This window comes from Triplophysa rosa, linkage group LG4 (assembly GCF_024868665.1).
Source record: "Triplophysa rosa linkage group LG4, Trosa_1v2, whole genome shotgun sequence".
In the NCBI taxonomy this organism is placed as follows: domain Eukaryota; kingdom Metazoa; phylum Chordata; class Actinopteri; order Cypriniformes; family Nemacheilidae; genus Triplophysa; species Triplophysa rosa.
The window spans coordinates 22430044-22450919 of NC_079893.1; the positions used below are offsets into that span (position 1 = coordinate 22430044).

At 38.7% G+C, this 20876-nt stretch overlaps 1 protein-coding gene across 1 annotated transcript in view; it reads left to right on the top strand.

Moving 5' to 3' along the window:
• Positions 1-5461: 5461 nt before the first annotated feature.
• The window catches only part of tenm3 (teneurin transmembrane protein 3), a 308707-nt gene continuing 293292 nt past the window's right edge, over positions 5462-20876 (top strand). The window contains exon 1 of the mRNA XM_057332728.1: positions 5462-5575. The gene's annotated coding sequence lies outside the window, so the exon portion shown is untranslated. The remainder of the gene's footprint in view (positions 5576-20876) is intronic.

Sequence of the window (20876 nt, forward strand, 5' to 3'; positions counted from 1 at the left end):
TAAAAAATACAAGAAAGATTTAGTGTCTTTTTGTAGTAAATGAGAAGTTGCAATGTGCTTAGCTGTCAAATAAGAAGAATAAATATATTTATGTAACATTTACATTTATTTTCTTTTTTGTTTGTTTAAATGACCTGATATAAGAATAGCAAAATATATAAAAGCAGATTTAGTAGGGTTTTATCATTTTTGTTAACAATTACATCTGAACTACTGTTTAAACTACAATTTAAACTCATGCTGCTTACGTTTATGTCAAAGAACGGAAGAAAAAATTACATTTGAGCTATTGTGATGAAAAAAGCATTTACAAATATCATTTTTAAAAATCTTGTACAATTTTTATATTTCCATGTTAACTATTGTATTTGCATTTCCTCTGCCATTTCCTCTTGTTTTGTAAAACAATGCCAAGAGATAACTGAATCTCAAAGTAGCCTTTAAAAAATGTCTTAGCGTTTGAACGATGTGCATGCACGAATGCCAGTGAACCGTGATCTGGATGCCACAGTGTCATTCTAGAAACTCGTCTCCCAACAATTCCAGGAATGAGAGAAGACTGTCAACACAATTATTATCAATCACATACCATCACTCGCACAGGCTTTTTGTTCTTGACTAGTTTTACAAAGATGAGGAGGAACTATATTAACTTCTGAAGCAGCAAGATGTTTGACTAATTTATGCCCCGTGTTATTTCTTTGGCACTGCGTGAGATGACGGGAGATCGCAGATGAAGCCTGGGTTCTGTGCTCCATTTCTCTTTGGCAGCAAAAAAAAAAAAAACATATTACAAACACAAACCTATTATTGATAAGTAATGGCTGTGATCAGCTGAAAGACGTGTTCAAGTCCTGCAGACTCTCTCAATGGGTGGATTCATTGGGCAAATATATTTAACCTCCATTTGCTCCAACTACAAGACGTTTGTGGTTTTAAAGGGTGAATAATGTAAGCATCGCTTTGAAAATTACTTCAAATGACCATAAATTACTTCCCACTAACCTTGGTACAGTTTTTGTTCTAGTTGGTGAATAGTCATTTACAAAAATTACGTTGACAGAATAAAACTGTAAAATTAACACATTATAAAACTTGTGTCTCAGTGAGAATTCTGAGTCAATTAGGAAAAAAACATTCTTTAAAGAAATATGCAATTTATGTAACTCCTAGAACGGCATCTTCACAAATCAATGTCCTTGGAGTTGATAAATACGTATGTCTGCAGCAAGAATGCCTGTCCCAAGTCTCCTTTTAGAGCTGTCTTGTAAATTCACTGCTGTGCTTTGTGTGGATAGGGCAAAATATCTCATGCATGACTTGGAACTGTCTGTCTGTCTTATCTGTCTGTCTGTCTGTCTGTCTGTCTGTCTTACTCTCTCTGTCAGTTTCCTGGCACTAGAAGTTCTCATGTCATTTTATGAGGTGATTCACATTTTTATAGTGGGAATCACAGGCAGTAGCCCCCATTCAGAATGGAAACTTGAGCAGTCTGAGAGGTTCGCTTTGAGGACATACATTCCCGACATGACTTTGGTGGAGGATATGACGGTTTATTACAGCACAGGGAATAATCAGACCCATCCATCTGAGTGCTGCGTGTAAACACTCTCTAAACATATGCCACCATGCATGTAGTAATGCATGGTGCTTTAATCAGCAAACAATGTGTATATACGTATATACAATTAAATACATATATATTATTTTGTTTTTATAATATTTTAGAGCTATTCTGAAGTTCTGAAACACATTGATCTATATGTAATATATACACTCACCTAAAGGATTATTAGGAACACCTGTTCAATTTCTCATTAATGCAATTATCTAATCAACCAATCACATGGCAGTTGCTTCAATGCATTTAGGGGTGTGGTCCTGGTCAAGACAATCTCCTGAACTCCAAACTGAATGTCAGAATGGGAAAGAAAGGTGATTTAAGCAATTTTGAGCGTGGCATGGTTGTTGGTGCCAGACGGGCCGGTCTGAGTATTTCACAATCTGCTCAGTTACTGGGATTTTCACGCACAACCATTTCTAGGGTTTACAAAGAATGGTGTGAAAAGGGAAAAACATCCAGTATGCGGCAGTCCTGTGGGCGAAAATGCCTTGTTGATGCTAGAGGTCAGAGGAGAATGGGCCGACTGATTCAAGCTGATAGAAGAGCAACTTTGACTGAAATAACCACTCGTTACAACCGAGGTATGCAGCAAAGCATTTGTGAAGCCACAACACGCACAACCTTGAGGCAGATGGGCTACAACAGCAGAAGACCCCACCGGGTACCACTCATCTCCACTACAAATAGGAAAAAGAGGCTACAATTTGCACGAGCTCACCAAAATTGGACAGTTGAAGACTGGAAAAATGTTGCCTGGTCTGATGAGTCTCGATTTCTGTTGAGACATTCAAATGGTAGAGTCAGAATTTGGCGTAAACAGAATGAGAACATGGATCCATCATGCCTTGTTACCACTGTGCAGGCTGGTGGTGGTGGTGTAATGGTGTGGGGGATGTTTTCTTGGCACACTTTAGGCCCCTTAGTGCCAATTGGGCATCGTTTAAATGCCACGGCCTACCTGAGCATTGTTTCTGACCATGTCCATCCCTTTATGACCACCATGTACCCATCCTCTAATGGCTACTTCCAGCAGGATAATGCACCATGTCACAAAGCTCGAATCATTTCAAATTGGTTTCTTGAACATGACAATGAGTTCACTGTACTAGAATGGCCCCCACAGTCACCAGATCTCAACCCGATAGAACATCTTTGGGATGTGGTGGAACGGGAGCTTCGTGCCCTGGATGTGCATCCCACAAATCTCCATCAACTGCAAGATGCTATCCTATCAATATGGGCCAACATTTCTAAAGAATGCTTTCAGCACCTTGTTGAATCAATGCCACGTAGAATTAAGGCAGTTCTGAAGGCGAAAGGGGGTCAAACACCGTATTAGTATGGTGTTCCTAATAATCCTTTAGGTGAGTGTATATGTATATATATATATATATTATATGTATTTGTTTTTATTTACATATTGTTTATTAATATTTATGAAATTATTTATAAAAACTTTTTTTATGAAAATAATGTGAAAATTTCAGAATAGTCATTCTTATGTACCGTAATATAGTTCATCATCTATAAATGTAGGCTGTTGCAATTTTACACATTAATATAAAACTTGGCCGCAGGTCTGCGTTTATAGCACTGATCTATATAAATGACTGGATTGCTCATGACGTCATTACACTGAAGCTACTGCTCCGCCATGTTGGTATGCCCAGGGAGTTATCACATAATAATGATACAGTATCACATATTAATGATAACGGTAACTTACCAGTCCCGGTTTTTATTTCTAAAGTCTCACAATATATTCTTACAACGCAAATGTCTTGCATGGAAATGGTTCATTATTTAAAGTCGTGAATTGTTGCGTCTTATTAGATAGGGAATGAGTTACGTTCATTTTCATTACAGTAGCATACATATCAGATCAGCAGACTAACCAGACACCTTAACACAGGGCTGGACTGAGAAGAAAAATCGGCCCTGGCATTTTTATGCCCGCATCGGCCCTCCGCCGAATCTGTAGGGGGGAAATTTTTGCATTCACATTTATAATACGTCCGTCTAAGCGGCCAGCGCCTCCGTTACGGCCCCATACGTTAGCGGCCACAGCCTCCGTTCCGGCCCCATACATTAGCGGCCCACTGGGAAAACGCCCGGTACGCCAGATGGCCAGTCCGCCCCTGCCTTAACATATGACAAATGTGTTTATTCTGAAACCTAAATACAGATAAATAGCCTAGAGGCTTTATATGTTCTTTAAGTCATGAAGCTTTATTTCTAAACACTTACACATGTGCCATTACAACAGTGTGCAATACACACTCACCTTCTACTGATTTCTGTACGTCGCTATTCTGTCCAAATTAAACATAAACATTGTACAAAACATCAGAAGTAACAACTCATTTAAACACACGTGAACTAAAAACTTAGCACGCGCCAAATAAGCTGAAATATGGGTTATTTTAGATCGTTGCTTTGACTGCAACTCAATTGCGCTCTCTGTAAGATGGGCATACCAAGATGACAGCTCGATCGCTTCCGGTGGCTTCACCTCATGCCGTTGGTTTAGCGTTCTAGGCACAATCCAGTCATTTATATATATCAGTGGTTAATAGCCATTTTACAACAGCTTTGAATGCTGCTTATCAAATCAGAAATAGGCAATTCCATGCAAAAGTCTTTAAAAAAACATCACTTTTTTACATAGTCAGAAAATTGAATTTTCATCATGAAAATATAGTAACTATTTTATGTTCCTTCTCCATTTGTTGGGTATTATTGCTTCTGTTTTGTGCATTGTAATTCACAGAAATCCTACAAAGTATGTTGTCACATTGATAACATGTATTTGTTTTCCCTTTTTAAAATAGAAAACGTGTGTTTAGACTGATATGTTTCAGGTGTCTAGACTATTATAAATGAGAAAATGTAAATGTAATATCAGATGTTTAGAAAAATATAAACATATATGATTCAATATGTAGGTAATAAATGCATCCTCTAAGAATTTATATTTCGAGTTTTGACTGAAAATGTCACATCCATAACACTGGAATTGTCCAAATGTTGCTCAGGTGGGGTGGGTGTATTTGTCTTGAATGGATGTTTGCATTGAGACAGCTCAGCTGATGCTACACCTCTCTGTAGTGTATCACAGTGTGTTGTATGGTGTGTCATGCAGGTTATGAGTGGATGATAGTGATTGGGACTGCTTGGGTTGTTCTCCCTTATCTTCTGAAAAAGTGAGTTGTTTGTGCTTACAGCTCACCAGGAGGTCCATCCCAACACCTCGTGCTATCCCGCAGTCTCCTGTTGTCCAGATCCCGATCTCCATAGGGATCACTCCTTTTGTCATATACTGTATACACACGTGCATGCTCTTCCACAATTGAAGTGTTTACTCAATTAGACCTCGATTAGGTGAATCCATGAATGATAATCAAACCTTCTTGAAGTGAGTGCTATCAAAGCAATATGCCCGTGCTATCAAAGCAATAATAAAGCCTGTGTCTGACTTACTGGCCTTTCTTCTGACCGAGTTGTCCAGAGCTCACAGTCAGTAGCTTGTCAGGTTTGTTTCAGGGCTGGTTGCAGTTTTATCATGCTTGGATGGAGAGGGATGTGCACTTTCCTCAGATGTCTATCACAGCCTGTCTCATTAGAACTACATTAATTACACCCAGAGTCTCTCTGTTCGCTCTATCTCTAATAAGCCGAAGAGACCTTTAGTGCCCGGAGAACATGCCCGGTGAACCCGCAGTGTGAAACATGACATCCGTTTCTTTTTCTTGCTCTCTCTGGTCTTCAGAGCAATTAATGTTCTATTTTCTCTTCTCCGTCTTTCTCTGCAGGTTGGTCTGCTGATCTTCTCAGCCCTGATGCGCTGATGTCCGTGGGCTCTTGACCTTCATCCATGGATTAGTTCGTTTACGCTTGAGGCAGATCTGAGTGACCAGATGGTATCCCTATGCGTCACTTCTTGTGTGTAAGGTGAGTGATGTCCCAATTTGAAATGACATTTATTTGCTCCCTCTGTTTGGTCGAGGCTCTTAACGCATCTTTACACAGTCACTTCAGAGCAGCGTAACCCCAGGAAAGGGCTTGCACGTTTGGTGTAAAGATGCCTTCTACCCACCTCAGCACCTTTGTTTTGATTCTGTTGAAATAAAATCATCAACTTTGTCAAGTCAAGGCATTCACTTATTTAAACATTTATAATATGGACTGCTGTCCTTCTGAAACATCGTATCTCCATACTGTAAAAATGTATTTGTTGTTTCAACTTAAAAATTAAGTTACCCGGCTGCCTTAAAATTGAATTCAATTTAAAATCAATTCAAGGTAATTTGATGCAAAATTGTTATGTTGACTAATATTTTTAAGTTGAATTAACTCAAAATTTTGAGGCAGCCGGGTAACTTAATTTTTTAAGTTAAGACAAGACATAATTTTTTGTCATAAATCATTATTATTAGTCACCCTTTATGTCTGTCACTAGGTTTTGCAAATATCTAACCAATAACAAGTATTAAAAAGTGCTTGTCATCTTTGACAACACAGTATTTAATCAATTTAAAGATATATTTTTTTCTATTTTCGCAATACAGCAAATTTGGACATCCAATGTTTTGGAAGGACAGCGACGATATCCAATACTTAATGTAGTTTCATTTTTAAAATATTAATTTGACACCAATATTTTTGCAATTCCTGACTCTCTACAGCATTAAATAGTCAACGTACTAAGCCTGTTTCGTGCCCAGAATTTTTTATAGAATAACACAAGCATTACAAAGATTAATCTCATGTAAAAAGATCAGGAATAAAACTGTTCCAATCATTTTTACTTGAATAAGAGACACGTAAATACCAAAAATGTTTGTCGGCTCATGAAAACAGGCTGTATGTGACACAGCAGTCATTCGACCTTCAACATTTTTAAATCGGCTCTCGATTTTACTTTGTAATGTGAAGTCTAAAACTGGCAAGCGTCTTTGTGAATGCATATTGTGTTTGTGTGTCAATGTCTACAAGACACACTTTCTCCAAGCCCCATTCCTCTGAGGCTTAACGGCATCATCCAATCAGCATCAGGCGCTGCCTAGACGAACCAATGAGGACGCAATTGGCTAGTACTCCATCTACGGAACCAAAGGCACAAAGGCACAGCGCTCCTATGATATTAAAATGCACTCTGTCTTTGTTCACACCACGCCAGAGCATGAGGGGGGAGGGTTATATAAAAAAAAAACATACCCCACCCCAAAAAAATAAAGTTTTTGTATTGCTCCACATATATCTCTGCGGGTGGCCATGCAATGTCTCTCCCCTGTCTCGCTTTGAAATCTCTGGCACTTCGGCAGCTTCCATAAGCTTTTATCAACATCAGACACTGCACCTCGATGAAGTAGGACAAGCGGAGTACAGTCTTCGATCCTTCTCATCATCACCGCCGCCATTTTGGCTACTGTCGTCATTTCCTTAACTTGTTTGTCCCAGTTTGCTGTGTAGTGTACCCAGTATTGTAACTTGCCCTATTTGTTTTAAATCGTTTTCTGCACTCTATTCTATGACTTCAACTCCATATTTTCCTAAGCTATTGACCTCTCTGGACTCTTCTCTTTGTGTGCGCCATCTTAGTAACGGCCAATATTGTCATGTTCAGCATATTTTCCTCCGGCCGAAAGAAAGTAGTTTGAATTGTGTTTTCTCTTGATTGAATGGGTCAGAGTTTTTTCATTCTTTTTGTCTGTATGCAGTGGAGATATTATTGGGTAAATTGTGCAGCTTTCATGCAGATAAATGGGTGTTTTTTTATAAAAGCCGCAGTGTTTTTTGATGCAGCCAGAGTGCCGGGCTGCATTGGGTGATAACTTTATCGCAGCGTGGGGTCAGGGGTAGGGAGAGAAGCCCGGCTGAAAGGGGATTAAAAGGGGCCTTCGAAGAGCTCTGGACTCAGACCACCTGCCGGGTTGCCCAGGCCCAGTCCGCGCATAATGTTTCTGATCAGCGATGTTATTGTATGTCACCCCTCGCCTTACTCCTCCTTTATACTGCACCCATTATTACTTTGACCTCTTGTGTTATGTACTTGTTTCAAGTAATTTTACCTAAACTCAGGCATCCATACTTACCCTTGTTTAGTTGCAAGGTTATGCAAAGACGACTGCACACTTCATGCTCCATGGTTTAGTAACATTGTTGTCTGTATGTGAGCACTGCTTTACTGTAAAACAGAGATAGCAAGCTAAGGGTGGAGGGAACAATCAATTGACTGTTCAAAATCAGTTGACTGTTCGATGGCTTTTTGGATTCTTATTCAAACGATTTAAAATCGATCCACAGAGACTCCTAATCGGAATTGTAGATTAATTATTAAACAATCTGTTTATTGAAAAAATAAGCAGGCCATAGTGCATCAGATAACACTGCAGATAACACACATCTGCACCACTGTATTATGAAATGTGACCCTGGACAACAAAACCAGTCTTATGGGTCAATTTTTCGAAATTGAGATTTTTACATAATCTGAAAGCTGAATAAATAAGCTTTCTATAGATATATGAGTTGTTAGAATAGGACAATATCTGGCTGAGATACAACCGTTTAAACTCTAGAATCTGAGAGCGCAAAAAAATCAAAATATTGAGAAAATTGCCTTTGAAGTTGTTTATCAGGGGCACTGTGGCAGACCATCCACTCACAAAAATAAAGTTTTTATATATTTAAGGTAGGAAATTTACAAAATATCTTCATGGAACATGATCTTTACTTAATATCCTAATGATTTTTGGCATAAAAGAAAAATAGATAATTTTGACCCACACAATGTATTTTTGTCTTTTACTAAAAATGTTCCCGTGCTACTTAAGACTGGTTTTGTGATCCAGGGTCACAAATACATATAAAATACTACAGAAATACTATTTCACTACATGAAATACTAATACCATGTATTAGAAAGTGTGCTTGCAAAATATAGAGCCTTCAAATGAGTTTCATTTGACTTTGAAGGGACAGTTCACCCAAAAATTAAATTCTGTTGTCATTTACTCACCCTCAATATGTTGCAAACTTTATATATTTCTTTTTTTCCCTGATGAACACAGAGAAAGATTTGGAAGAATGTTAGCATGTTAGTTCTGGGACATCATTCACTACCATAGTAGGAAAAATTAAAATGTCAGTCAAAGGTTCCCCGGAACTGTTTGCTTTCCTAACATCAATAGAACAAAAAATATACAATATTGTTTTCTACAGTGGTAGTGAATGATGTCCCAGAACTGAAAATTGTGCTCACATTCTTCCAAATATCTTTCTCTGTGTTCAACGGAACAAAAAAATGTATACAGATTTGGAACAACTTGAAGGTGACTAAATGATGCCAGAATTATCATTTTTGAGTGAACTGTTTAACATCTTAAAGAACACAACCAATCAAAAGTCTGTACTATGGATTCTACACTATATTGAAGGGAACACGTATTTACACAGCGCACAATGTGTCACGCTCAAATTAGAGAATTATGTTACGGCATTAAATGGGCGCTTTGTTGCGGCATTACATTCACACAGAGCGAAACTCTCAGAATCGACTCTTATGCTAGCTTATAATACCCAATTCTATTTCTATTTGTGGATCAGAGTGCACATATTTTCATATGAAATCTTTACAAAGAATAACATGCGTTGACGTTTGAAAAATCTGAGTCTATGTCCTAAGTTGACTCCGTCTTTGTCCTCAAAGGTAACTAATGGAGAAGGGTGATGAGGGAATATCCACTCATCAGTGTCTGTGGTCATTTTTTATTCATCTTATATATTCACACATTAGCTGCAGGGGCTTCTCGGAATTTTTTATTTTCTCTCTTTCTGACTCGCCCTTTTATCAATGCCAGAGAATATAAAAAGATCATAAAAAATGAATGTATACACTGAAAAAGCACATTTTCCCTGTTATACACGTGTTATATTAGCTACGCGTCTGTTAAACAGATCTTCCAGTAAAATGTCCCCCGCAATCAACACATCTACATGTGAAATATTTCCCCGCGCCATTTTATCTCTGGCCGTGTGCTGAAACAGCTGTACAGTAGATGCCTGAGTACAGATCGGGCCAATGGCACAGAAAAGTGTAATGCTGAAGTGCCGGTGCACGCTCTGTTTGGCAGTTGCCTGACATGTTTCGTCTCAAGCTCATGAATAACAGGTCTGATGAATGGACTGAGCGAGCTTAGCGCTAACTTTTACAGCACCTGCGTCTGTGTTGCGCCCCACGGAGGACTGCGTGTGTGTATTTGACACACACTGTTACCAGAATAGTTGTTAGGTGTATGCCGCACATCTGGGCTAGATGGAAACAGTCTCACGGCGTGTGCATGTATTTGAGTTATGAATCTCTTCATCAGACATTTATTTTGATGACATGTCGCATGAAAAACATCAGAGCGGCAAGCTGACTTGGAAACTTGGAAAAATAAACAATTTGGTATGAATGGACCACTAGGGACCTCGTGTATTATACAGTAGTTATTTTCACTTTAAGCTTCTGTTTTGTGTGCTGTATGTATAAGTGTATTTCACATTAAGCATATGTTTTGCCTCAGAATATATTTTGGCAGTCTAATAGCACGGGGGCAGAATAGGATGGGGTATGAAGGATAGCCATGACGTCCCTCAATGGCATTGCATAGTTCCCAACATGTTTTAGTAGCCGACATCATATTCTGGTGCATTTTCTCCCTCTCGAAGCGGCTGTGGTCGGCCACTCTCGGCCTGTGCCAACTACCAATAACCATATTCCAGGAAAGAGCTCCACATGTTCAATTATATAATTACATCATCTCAGATTTAGACAGATGTCCCATAATATGTTTCAAATGCAATCAGCCGCACGCGTTCCCCACATAATGCATTTGGAGAAGAAAAATGATGTCCGCTGAGCATAAAACAGATCATGTTTGTTATGTTGCTGCTTCTGTAGCTCGCGCTATTGATATTGTTATTATTAGTATTGCAGTGAGCACCATTTAGTATTTGTTCTTGCATTTTTATGGGGAGCACTTAATAGGCTTCAATACAGACCTTTATCGTGGCAACCTACCTGGAAATGCTTTACGCAATAAACATACACACAGACAACTAATTGCCCAGTTCAAGTAATCACATAATAGGAGATGCATTTTCATAAACTGAAAGCTCCGAGTGCCTACCTGGAATTCTATTGATAATGTTCCAGGCCTTTTCCACTCATGTCCTGGCAGTTTTAAAGCATATCTCCTCATTGTTCGGCATACGGTGCACAAATCCCTTGAGCCTTGAGTCCAGTCCTGAGAACCTAGAATGAGTAATTGTTTACTTCATAGACAAAGCTGTATCCAATTGTTTAAGCTGAACTGTAGGTGTTGGGTAGTAGTGGATAAATAGAAAGAGGTTTTATTTATTTATTGTTTGGTGTCAGTGGTTAAGCTGCTTATGGACAGAATTTCGGCTATATGTGTACTTAGGTGGGGCTGCATTTGCTGCAGTATATGGGAGGCCTTGGCTCTGTCGTGTTACATTATGTGCATCCATGAAGATAGGAATAAGATCAAGGAATGAAGTCTTGTTTTGTTTTTTTATCATTTTTTTGTTTGCTGTGTTGTGTTATGTTTTATTTTACTGGCAATACTTTTTTTATTTTAACTTATAGCAGTAGAACACGAATACTGTATTTTTTTTCTATATTATGGTACTAGTAATAAGGATTACTATATTATATGAATAATTATAATAATAATACATTTGATTTATATTGCGCTTTTCTAAGACCCAAAGTGCTATATTATATTGCTGCAAAAATGATAATACTTTTAATGAATAAATAACAAATACAGATAATTTATGGGGTTCAGAGAAACAATTTCACTATTCTGATGTAACTCCAGGAAAGCAATGAATTCATACACTTTAATTAGAAAACAATGGCATATGGTGCAACAAAGGGATAATGTAGAGTCAGCTGGTCATTATAGCAGAATAAACCCCAACATGGTGATCACGCCTCCAGTAGGATGCGTTATGTCTCTTATTACACTGCCGATTACCCAAGAAATAGATTAATGGAGATGACATAGTTATTTCAGTTGATGTTATTTTTTCTGTGTGAAGACAACAGACAGATAAAATAGACATGGTTATGAGAATATTAGTTGCATGGGACATGGCCAATAATACACTTGGCTAGTCACAAGTGTGTTTTAATTCTATACATTTTAATTTTAGGTCCCAAAAATACATGGTCAAAAAACAAAAGATGTCTTGACTGTGCAGCACGTCATTGTATTTGTTGCCTTGATGCTTTAAAGTTGTTTGGTAATATTCAGTGTCATCACTGTTTTCAGTCGGTTTGTGATTAAGTTTATTTGATAAATGATATTGGTTATTTGAAATGTGGCCTTGCTCAGCTCAAAGGGTATCATTGCGTATATGAGTCCTACAATTGCGATTGTAAACAAAGGCATAGCATTTAAATAGCATTATGCTTTTAAAGGCCAGCTTTTTGTGCTCCATTGATGACCGATAACAAGGAATTGAACTGATGTGAATGAAACTATTAATATGCACTCGTTCTATCAAAACAGCCTCTTGACAGGTGAACGTTAACAATACCAGCAGTCAAATGACAATTACATAAATTACAGTATATCTGTCCATCTTGTTTTTTAATACTTGTAATGGTAGTCCCAGTGTGGAGTCGTTGAATATCTTGATTGACTCTGACAGGGGAATGTAAATGGGACGAACCGTTTGAAAGCTGACCTTTCCTGCCGAAACTCCTAGGACCAGCCGCCACAAAGCGTCCGTTTCAACCGAGAACCCATCTCCATTTTTCACATCAAAATGTGTGAAAAAAGATAAAAGAAGGCAGGGCAGTTCTGTCCCATAGCAACCCCAGATATGTCAGCTCACCTGCGTGGTCGCCTCCCACCGCGCGTGAATCAGATAACTCCACATGCTAATCACAATAACCAGCCCCTACTGCGACTAACACCGCTGACCACGGCGTTGACGTGTCCCTCCCGCTCTCTTTCTGCACATGCTCCGGTGGTCAATTATACCCTCAAGGCAGTAAATACTAATCATTTCCTCATGAAGACAAAAACTGTCGTTTCTTTAGCCGTCAAATGGCTTCGCAACAGATCACAAGGGCACTTTCTCCATTGGTGTTGAGTTATGAGAACCACATGCAGAGAAACCCAGGACCGAGGGAGCGAGTCACGTTATGGAGGTGACGAGATGTAAGCCGAGCTGCCAGAGAAACTGTTTTAGATAAGATTGACTGTGTTTTATTTTTATCAGTTGTTTAAGAAAACAATCCCTCATTCATATACAGTGAATCTATAAGAGGCCCAAATGTCCGCAGGGAGTGAGCTGGTCTCAGTCAATGATTCTTGAAACGGCCTCGTAAGCAGATGTTGTTTTCACCACATTAGCGTGAAATTTGACGTGCTGTTTTCTTATTTCTTTTCATATTTTCATATATCGGTACATGTTTTGTGTCTACAATAATAATAATGTCATTATAAAGCAGATCGGTGTAGATGTATACAATATAAAATGTGATTATTTTTTCAAGCTGTGTTAAATGAAATGACACGAAGGATTTGGTGACATCGGTCATTTTTACTAAACATGCATTTTCACATGTATATTAAATAAATTTGATAATAATAATACATTATTAATAATAATAAAATTATTGTCTTTAATATTTTTTCTTTCTTACAAGTGTTTATCTCTTTTTTATCACAATATAGCAGTAAAATAAACATTCATTTTAAATTACATTTTTTAAAGAACTTTATTAGTTTGTTTGTTGCCATATTTGCTATTTCTGTAGGTGCTATGCAATATATTTTAAAATAAAAACTGTCACTTTAATGTACATATTTCTTCATTCACTTTATTTCTTACTTTTATTTCTTTATCAAAATATATTATGTATATCAATATCTTTTTTTTTTTTTACATTTTAATGCACATAGCTTTGATTGATGTGGATTGTTTTACTTGACACAACATCATTCCCATAAGTTGACACCCACATGTAAGCCGGGTATCAATCCCTCATGAACAATAACTAACCTTAGCTCTTTATTTCCCTCCTGATAAGGTTTCATTAAGCATCCTTTTTAATATAGCTCTTAATATTAAAGTACCTGCGCCTCCCCAGATTTTTTTTTATTCTGTCACATCATTTTCTAGAGATGCCTTCCTAAATACAACATAATATTCATCCAGTTACAGAGTTCAGCATGTACCGCATAACAGGACTGACCCTTATATAGGCAGTCACATTACATTAGTGCTGTTTGAAAACAGATGAGCGAGTTCTCCCTATTGGAACCACATTCAGACGTATGAGCAACCTTGTAATAGGCCTTTAGCAGGTAATATTCATCCTTTGCTAGACAGAAGTAGGCCCAATGAACATAGATCTTAAGGGTTCCTCCAGCATAAGAAAATCTAGGTCGTAAGTCAGCTCCGTCACTGGAGACCGAGAACGGCCCTGCATTAACATAACGAGACATATCACGTCAGCAGGTGGCAGATTGCATCTTTCATTCCCTAGCATGTAGCATGAAAGGTCATCCGGAGCGCCGTCACCAAGCGCCTTGCAGAGTTACTGCAAGCACATGGAAAGTCCCATGATGGCCAGATTCATAGTGATAAACACCTTGCTTTTAGTAAGATGATACATGTAGCGTCCATGTAGTCCTTCACCTATGAGACCAAACAAGGAGCGTTGTCCCACAGCAACAGCGTAAGCTTCAAATTACTCCTTTCCGAGCCCCTCTGTAAGATGACATCACCGCCAAGGCGTACCTGTTAGCGATTACTCTCTCCTCCAGCAAAATGCTTTCAGCCATGTATTATTGCATGGCACCATATGATTCGAATCATTACGATGTTTGCCTTTTACACTCCGTGCCAATGTGCTTTAATGGGAACACTTTTCAGCGGCCCTGTTGTTTTATTTTGCCGATCTGTTGTTTGTGCTCCAAAATTAAAACCATGGGACGGCTAAGCGCGTTGTAATAATACCATCCCGTTTCTGCTTTGGCTCCGACCGTGATCCCCCTCCCTCGTTTTTCTTCGCAAACTTCTTCTTAAAGCAAGCCTCTCCACAGGGAAAATGAAACAGAAACTTTATACCTTTCTTTTTAAAGGAATCAAATGTGCATTCCATCTCAAAGGTGTCAGTCAAAGACCCACTCGGTGGTCTGGGCTTGAGATTGTCTACGTATATGCAGACTGACGCCGGCAGTTATAGCAGCACACGGCAATTATTTCTAAGAGGGAAAAGATTACAGTGCTTTTCATCAATTAAGCGATAGTTCGTAAACAGCGGTAACACCCTACATAATCTCCTACCTGAAATGCAGGACATTATTCCCGTCCAACAATTTTGGACATAATTAGTCTTTTGCCATTAAATGAAGCATTGCAAATTAATTCTGAATGACTTCTTTCCAAATACTTGATGATTTTTAAACAGTTTTTTTACAGCCAAAAAGCATGAATTGAATGGTGCGCATTAAATGTCTGATTAGTTGCTGAGGTTGCATTGTGTATGCTTCATTTATCATCAACCGCTGAAGGTTTAATCATCACCTATTTGTAGAACATTTGCTGGAACAGTTGAATGTGAAAGGGCTCGCTCAATCTGTATGACAGATTTATATTTCCGTGTGTGTGTGTTTGACAGAAAAGATTTACTAAGAAATTATATTTTTTACACACCTTCATGGCTTTTTATTTCATAGCGATCAGTGGCTGCGATGCTTAAAAAAACACTCACAAAACACACCAAATAAAGTGAAAAAAAAAATTTCTGTCATCATTTACTCACCTTCGAGTTGTTCCAAACCTGTACATATTTCTTTGTTTGGTTGAACACAGAGAAAGATTTTTGGAAGAATGCTTATAACCAAACAGTTTTTGGACCCAATTGACTTCCATAGTAGGAAAATAATATTTTATTTTTAAATTATATAATTATAGTTCTGGGGCACTTTTGACTAACATTTAAAAAAATATTCCTACTATGGTAGTCAATAGGGTCGAGCTGTTTGATTACAAAATATCTTTCTCTGTGTTCAACCAAACAAAGAAATGTGTACAGGTTCGAAACAACTACAGAGTAATTCATGACAGAATTTTCATTTTTGGGTGAACTATCCCTTTAAGCATCATAAAAGAATCATTAAAGTAGTCATAAAGTTGTATTTTTTGTTATGACTTGGTTACATTTTTATATTTTTCTGACCTTGCAACTAAGCACTTTTTCATAAATATCTACTTTCATGTCCAACTAAAACAACAGCAACCCATTTTCTAGAAAGAAATGCTTTCCTAAGTTACAGAGTTCAGTAGGCACCGCATAACAAGGCTGATAGTCCTACAAGTTGTATTTTTTGTATTTTTCATAAACAAAATAATGCCCTTTATACTGTGAGAAAGATGGAATGTAAACACTGATATTTTAGTCCTTGACTATTTAACTGAGTTTTGCCTTTTTCCTCTTTTTTTCTCTTTTGATCCGGCGAAACGGTCAAGTGCCACTGTATCCAATTTCCCACAGATTCATAAACAGGACGAGCACTTAGCCTCTAATCTGGATGGCATCACTACCGTAAATGGAAAGTGGTTTATTGTGTCTGCTTAAACACAAACAGCGCTGGTCCAGTCTGTGAAGCCATTCCTTTTGGATTGAGGCAGAGATGAAATGAGATCAGTTTATGATGGCAACAGACGCTTTCTGCTTCTACTTCCTGTGTTTAGACTGGGGTCTGACACACACACACACTCACGATCCCTCACCCACACATTACTCACTTTGTTGGCACTTTCTCATTTCCTCCGGTCCCGTAATAAACCTACCCTCAGCTGGAATCTCTCCGATATGTGCTTGAAAACTCTGAGTGTGTGTGCGTGTTCGAAAGTCTTGCACGATTATCTTTCATCGTGTTGGTGTTGTCACAACTTCTCAAGACTGATCTGGTGCGTGTATGTGCGAGTAGCTTTGTGTGTGTTTAACCTTCTAGTGAATTCATGATGAATCTGAAAGGAATTCCACAGATGTCTGTAAGCAGCCAAACCCCCATGTATCCTGGCTGAACTAGTTCCTTCAGTCATAAAGTGTCGCTAAGGATCTCAGAGAAAGAACTCACTGTATTCTTCTTCATTAGACTGCATACGGATCGACTCGAAGGCTCAGTATCGATTGTACAGGTTAATGAAGAACAAAGTGTGTGGCAAGCACTTGAAACAGAGTGAGACTTTTAAAATACAAGGAAAAACAATCAAACAGAAGATCCAATCAAGTATCGAAGCAACAAAATTAAAAATAAGCCTCCAGAGACACTGAAAGAAGAGGAAGCTATTGAGATCAAAGGCTGGGGCCGTGTTCATTGACCAAGACTTCGGTATCTCTATACTAACCTAAAAGTTAGAAAGATGGTGAAAATAAATGCAGTCCATCCAGTGATGTTCGCAACATGTGTCGCACAGAGTTAAATGAATCGACCGCTTGCTATGTTCAAATCAAAGTTTTAGCATGAACCCACATCTGCAGATGGGGTCAGCCATGAATTATAGTGTGATATTGTCACATTGATAGAGGTTAGAGAATGAGGGAAGTGAATTCATCATGTGCATGATGCATGGAGCAATATGGCGAAAGTGCACAGTGGCGACGCCTGCCATTCCAGTAAATTGAATGGTGTGTTCTAGATTACATTGAGCTTCTAAAAACCGGCCCGTGACTCCTTATGAAAGTGTGTCAATAAGAAAAGTTTTCTGTGGAACCACAGCGCTTGTTCAAAGTGAGGGAAGAAAATAAGCAGTTAAACCCTTACTGCATATGTAGCTGAAGCTGCAACCTTTCCCCTTTTGTAATTATTGCCGTATGTTTTGCAGATGACTGCAGATGTTAGCATTTTCTGTTAGCGGTGGATTTGTCACAATCAGAGTGGAAAATAACGGTAATGTGTTTTTTATCCATCTGTCTGCATGAGAGCTTTCTGGCACACTTCTTGTACATTCACACTGTTATTAAAGGAGATAGTTCACTCAAAAATAAAAAGTCTGTCATCATTTGTTCATCTTCATGTCGTTCAAAAGCTGTGTGACTTCTGGAAGACGAAAAAAGATATTTTGAGAAATGTGTCGGTGGTTTTGTGTCCATATAGCGGAAGTCAATGGGCGCCAATGTTGTTTGGTTACCAACATTCTTCAAAATATCTTCTCGTGTGTACTTTAGAGGAAAGAAAGTCTTCTTTGTCTTCGCCAAGTTTGGAATGACATCAGAGTGAATGAATGTCTTTTTATACTCTTTAAACAAGCATTTGCTGGTAGTCGATACAAAAGCTTAGACATGAAGCTCATAGTTCTGTTTTTCAGCAGTTAAACATTTAGAAGAAGTACTTAATGCACAGTAACTTAGATTTTAGACACAACACAATGGTGGTATTTTGTCTATTTCTAACCAATAATATTTTTCCAAACAGTACACAGAGAAAGCTTGCCTGGAATGTCACGAACAGACTAGCTGAGGGATAAAAACTGAAGTATCCGTTTTTAATTTAGTCTCAGAAGCTTCTCCTAAAATTGGTTGGAAGAAATAAAAATAGAAATAAATACAACATTTAATGTACATGAAACGGTACAAATTAAGTCAAATGGGTACAATAATCTGGATTTGGGGACATTTGAAGAAATGTTTGAGTTTATATTGAAATATTTTAAAGTCCCAGTAAACCGGAAGTTGTGATCGTTTTTACTTCCGTATTTTGACGCATTTCCAAGTGAAATGGAATTTGAAATGAGAAAAATAGTGGGCGTGGCGTTCATCTTTCTCTTCGATTTGATTGGATGTATAAAAACAGCCGTTGCATTTGAAATGGAACTGGGAGCAGAATGACAGTTGAAGGGGAGGAGTTAACGGATGCTCCACCCAAGCCGTCTAAGACACATCATTTAAGATGGATAGTCACTACAGGAAGGAAGTGCATTTTCAGATTTTAATTGAAGATTATAAGGGCACACAAATTGTAAAAAGAGAATGACCCACATTGATAAACTATTTACAATAAACACTGCAATATTTCATGAAAAAATAGGCATTGTCATTTTTTATTTCACTGGGACTTTAATAATTTTGTTTGAAAATCTGAGCTTAGTTTGTGACATTGTTGAGATCTGTTTTGAAATTCTGAAGGAATGAGATTTCTGGGTCTTTTTCTTGGCAGAAATATTTGAATGTATTTTCATTAGCTCTCCATTTAATCTCATTGATATATAATAGAAATAACTGAAATATTTAAAAGGTCTCATCTGTGATTGTTCTTTCTCATGGAAAGCAACAAGTCCCAGTGTTGTACTACAAAATATCAGCACTTGTGCAACCCCTTTTATCCAATCAGATTAGAGGATCTCATAGGATTACATTGATGTACACATCAGGTGTGCAATTATCATTGCATATGCTACATCTATATAATGTGCTCTATATTTTGTTCACATCTCTCCTGAAGCTTCTCTGGCACATGAACACACACACAACCCCCCGTAGTGCCAAAACCAGTGATGTGCATCTGCAGAACCCAGTGGTCATGTGACACATCTGGAGGTTTCCAGTTCTATGCCCTAGTTGGCTTGAGATGAGGAGGACCTCGGAGCCTGGTGAGAGAGAGAGAGAGAGAGAGAGAGAGAGAGAGAAAGAAAGAGATGACATTGACTCGTCCTAACACTTCAGTGGCCGTGTGAAGGATATGCCTGTGAAGATGGGGGAGGGCAATATTTCACTGTTTTACAGTGAATTGCCATCAGTGCTCTGTCCTGGTGTACATGTGCCAAACGGAGACACTCCCACACTGGCCGGAGAGCATCAGACATGAATTAAGAGTAGGATTGTGGGAAAGACACGTGTGAAGGGACACATGATGCTGATCTACATTAATATGTATTGCGCTCTATTTACTCGTTCGGCAGGTAGGACCATATCACCAGAGACATGGCATGCCGAGCACCTCTGTGTGGATATCTGCGTCTAATCTCCTATTCTGGTGCAGTGAGTTGTGCTTGCCAGCCGAGTGTCTGTCAGCGTGCAGGACAAGAGGGAAGTTTTGCATTTGTGGACACTTAGGGACGGGCTGTGGACGGCTCTATATGTAGTGAAGCGTGAAGCGATGTCAGGGTCTGTCACTGCCAGCGCGCGCTGCCCACTCGGGGCCGCCCCAGAGGCACTGACCAAGCAGCAGCTATCTTTCTCACACACACACACTTAAACACACATTCATCCAGCACTAGGGACTAGGGAGGGATGTGCCGTCTTATTGGAGAAGCATCTTTCTTCTTTTTCAAGCTGTGTTTTCTTCTTCGGTGCTGCAGGTGAATGGATCTGTATCCTGGACTGTGCATCTCCAATCTGGACCCCCTCAGGTGTGTGTATCTGAGCGTCTGTGGTTTGGATGGGTGGAAAATAGGGCCGTCTGTGAGTGAGGGGGCGTTTGTGTCCTGCAGTGAGAGAAAGAGGAGAGGGAGCGTGATGGAGGGTGAAAGCAGGGGGAGACGAGACACTTTGATGATGTTAATTTTGGGTTTATCTCACAGATGGTATGAATGATTTCTGTTTGGAGGAAAGCTCGTCTAGAACACCGGGCGTCCTTTTATCTTCCTTCCACTTATTTATATATTTACCTAGTTTATCACCGCACCCCCCCACACACACGCACTACATCCACCCAAACAGCACTTTGACACTTGCGTTTTGATTACCTTGTTAACATTTCACATCATTGATTTTTTTCGCCTTTGTGTTTAGAGAAGAGGCTTCATGTGGACTCATTTTGATAAATGGCCAGCGTGCTCTGAAGAGTGAAATAAACTTGCTCGTTACTGAAAGTGGCTCCTAATGGAAAGTCTGAACCTGATTGAGATCTGTGATGTTGAATTTGGCCAACAATACCAGCAATAATGGTTTTTCAATGGAGCAGTCGATGAGGACAGTCTGATGTTTATAGTTTCTAAATGGGCTGCTCTTTATGAATACATTTAAATGTTTAAGCATACTTGTGAAGGCATTCATATTCCGTTCTTACTGCTACAGTAAAATAGTTATAGTTAATAAAAAGGACTGGTTTACAGAACATTTTGTGTTAAATATGTATTGTATATTGTAGTGGCCAAACGTGATGTCCAACTTTGGACATTTGACACCTTGGATCATTATTGAAGTATTAAA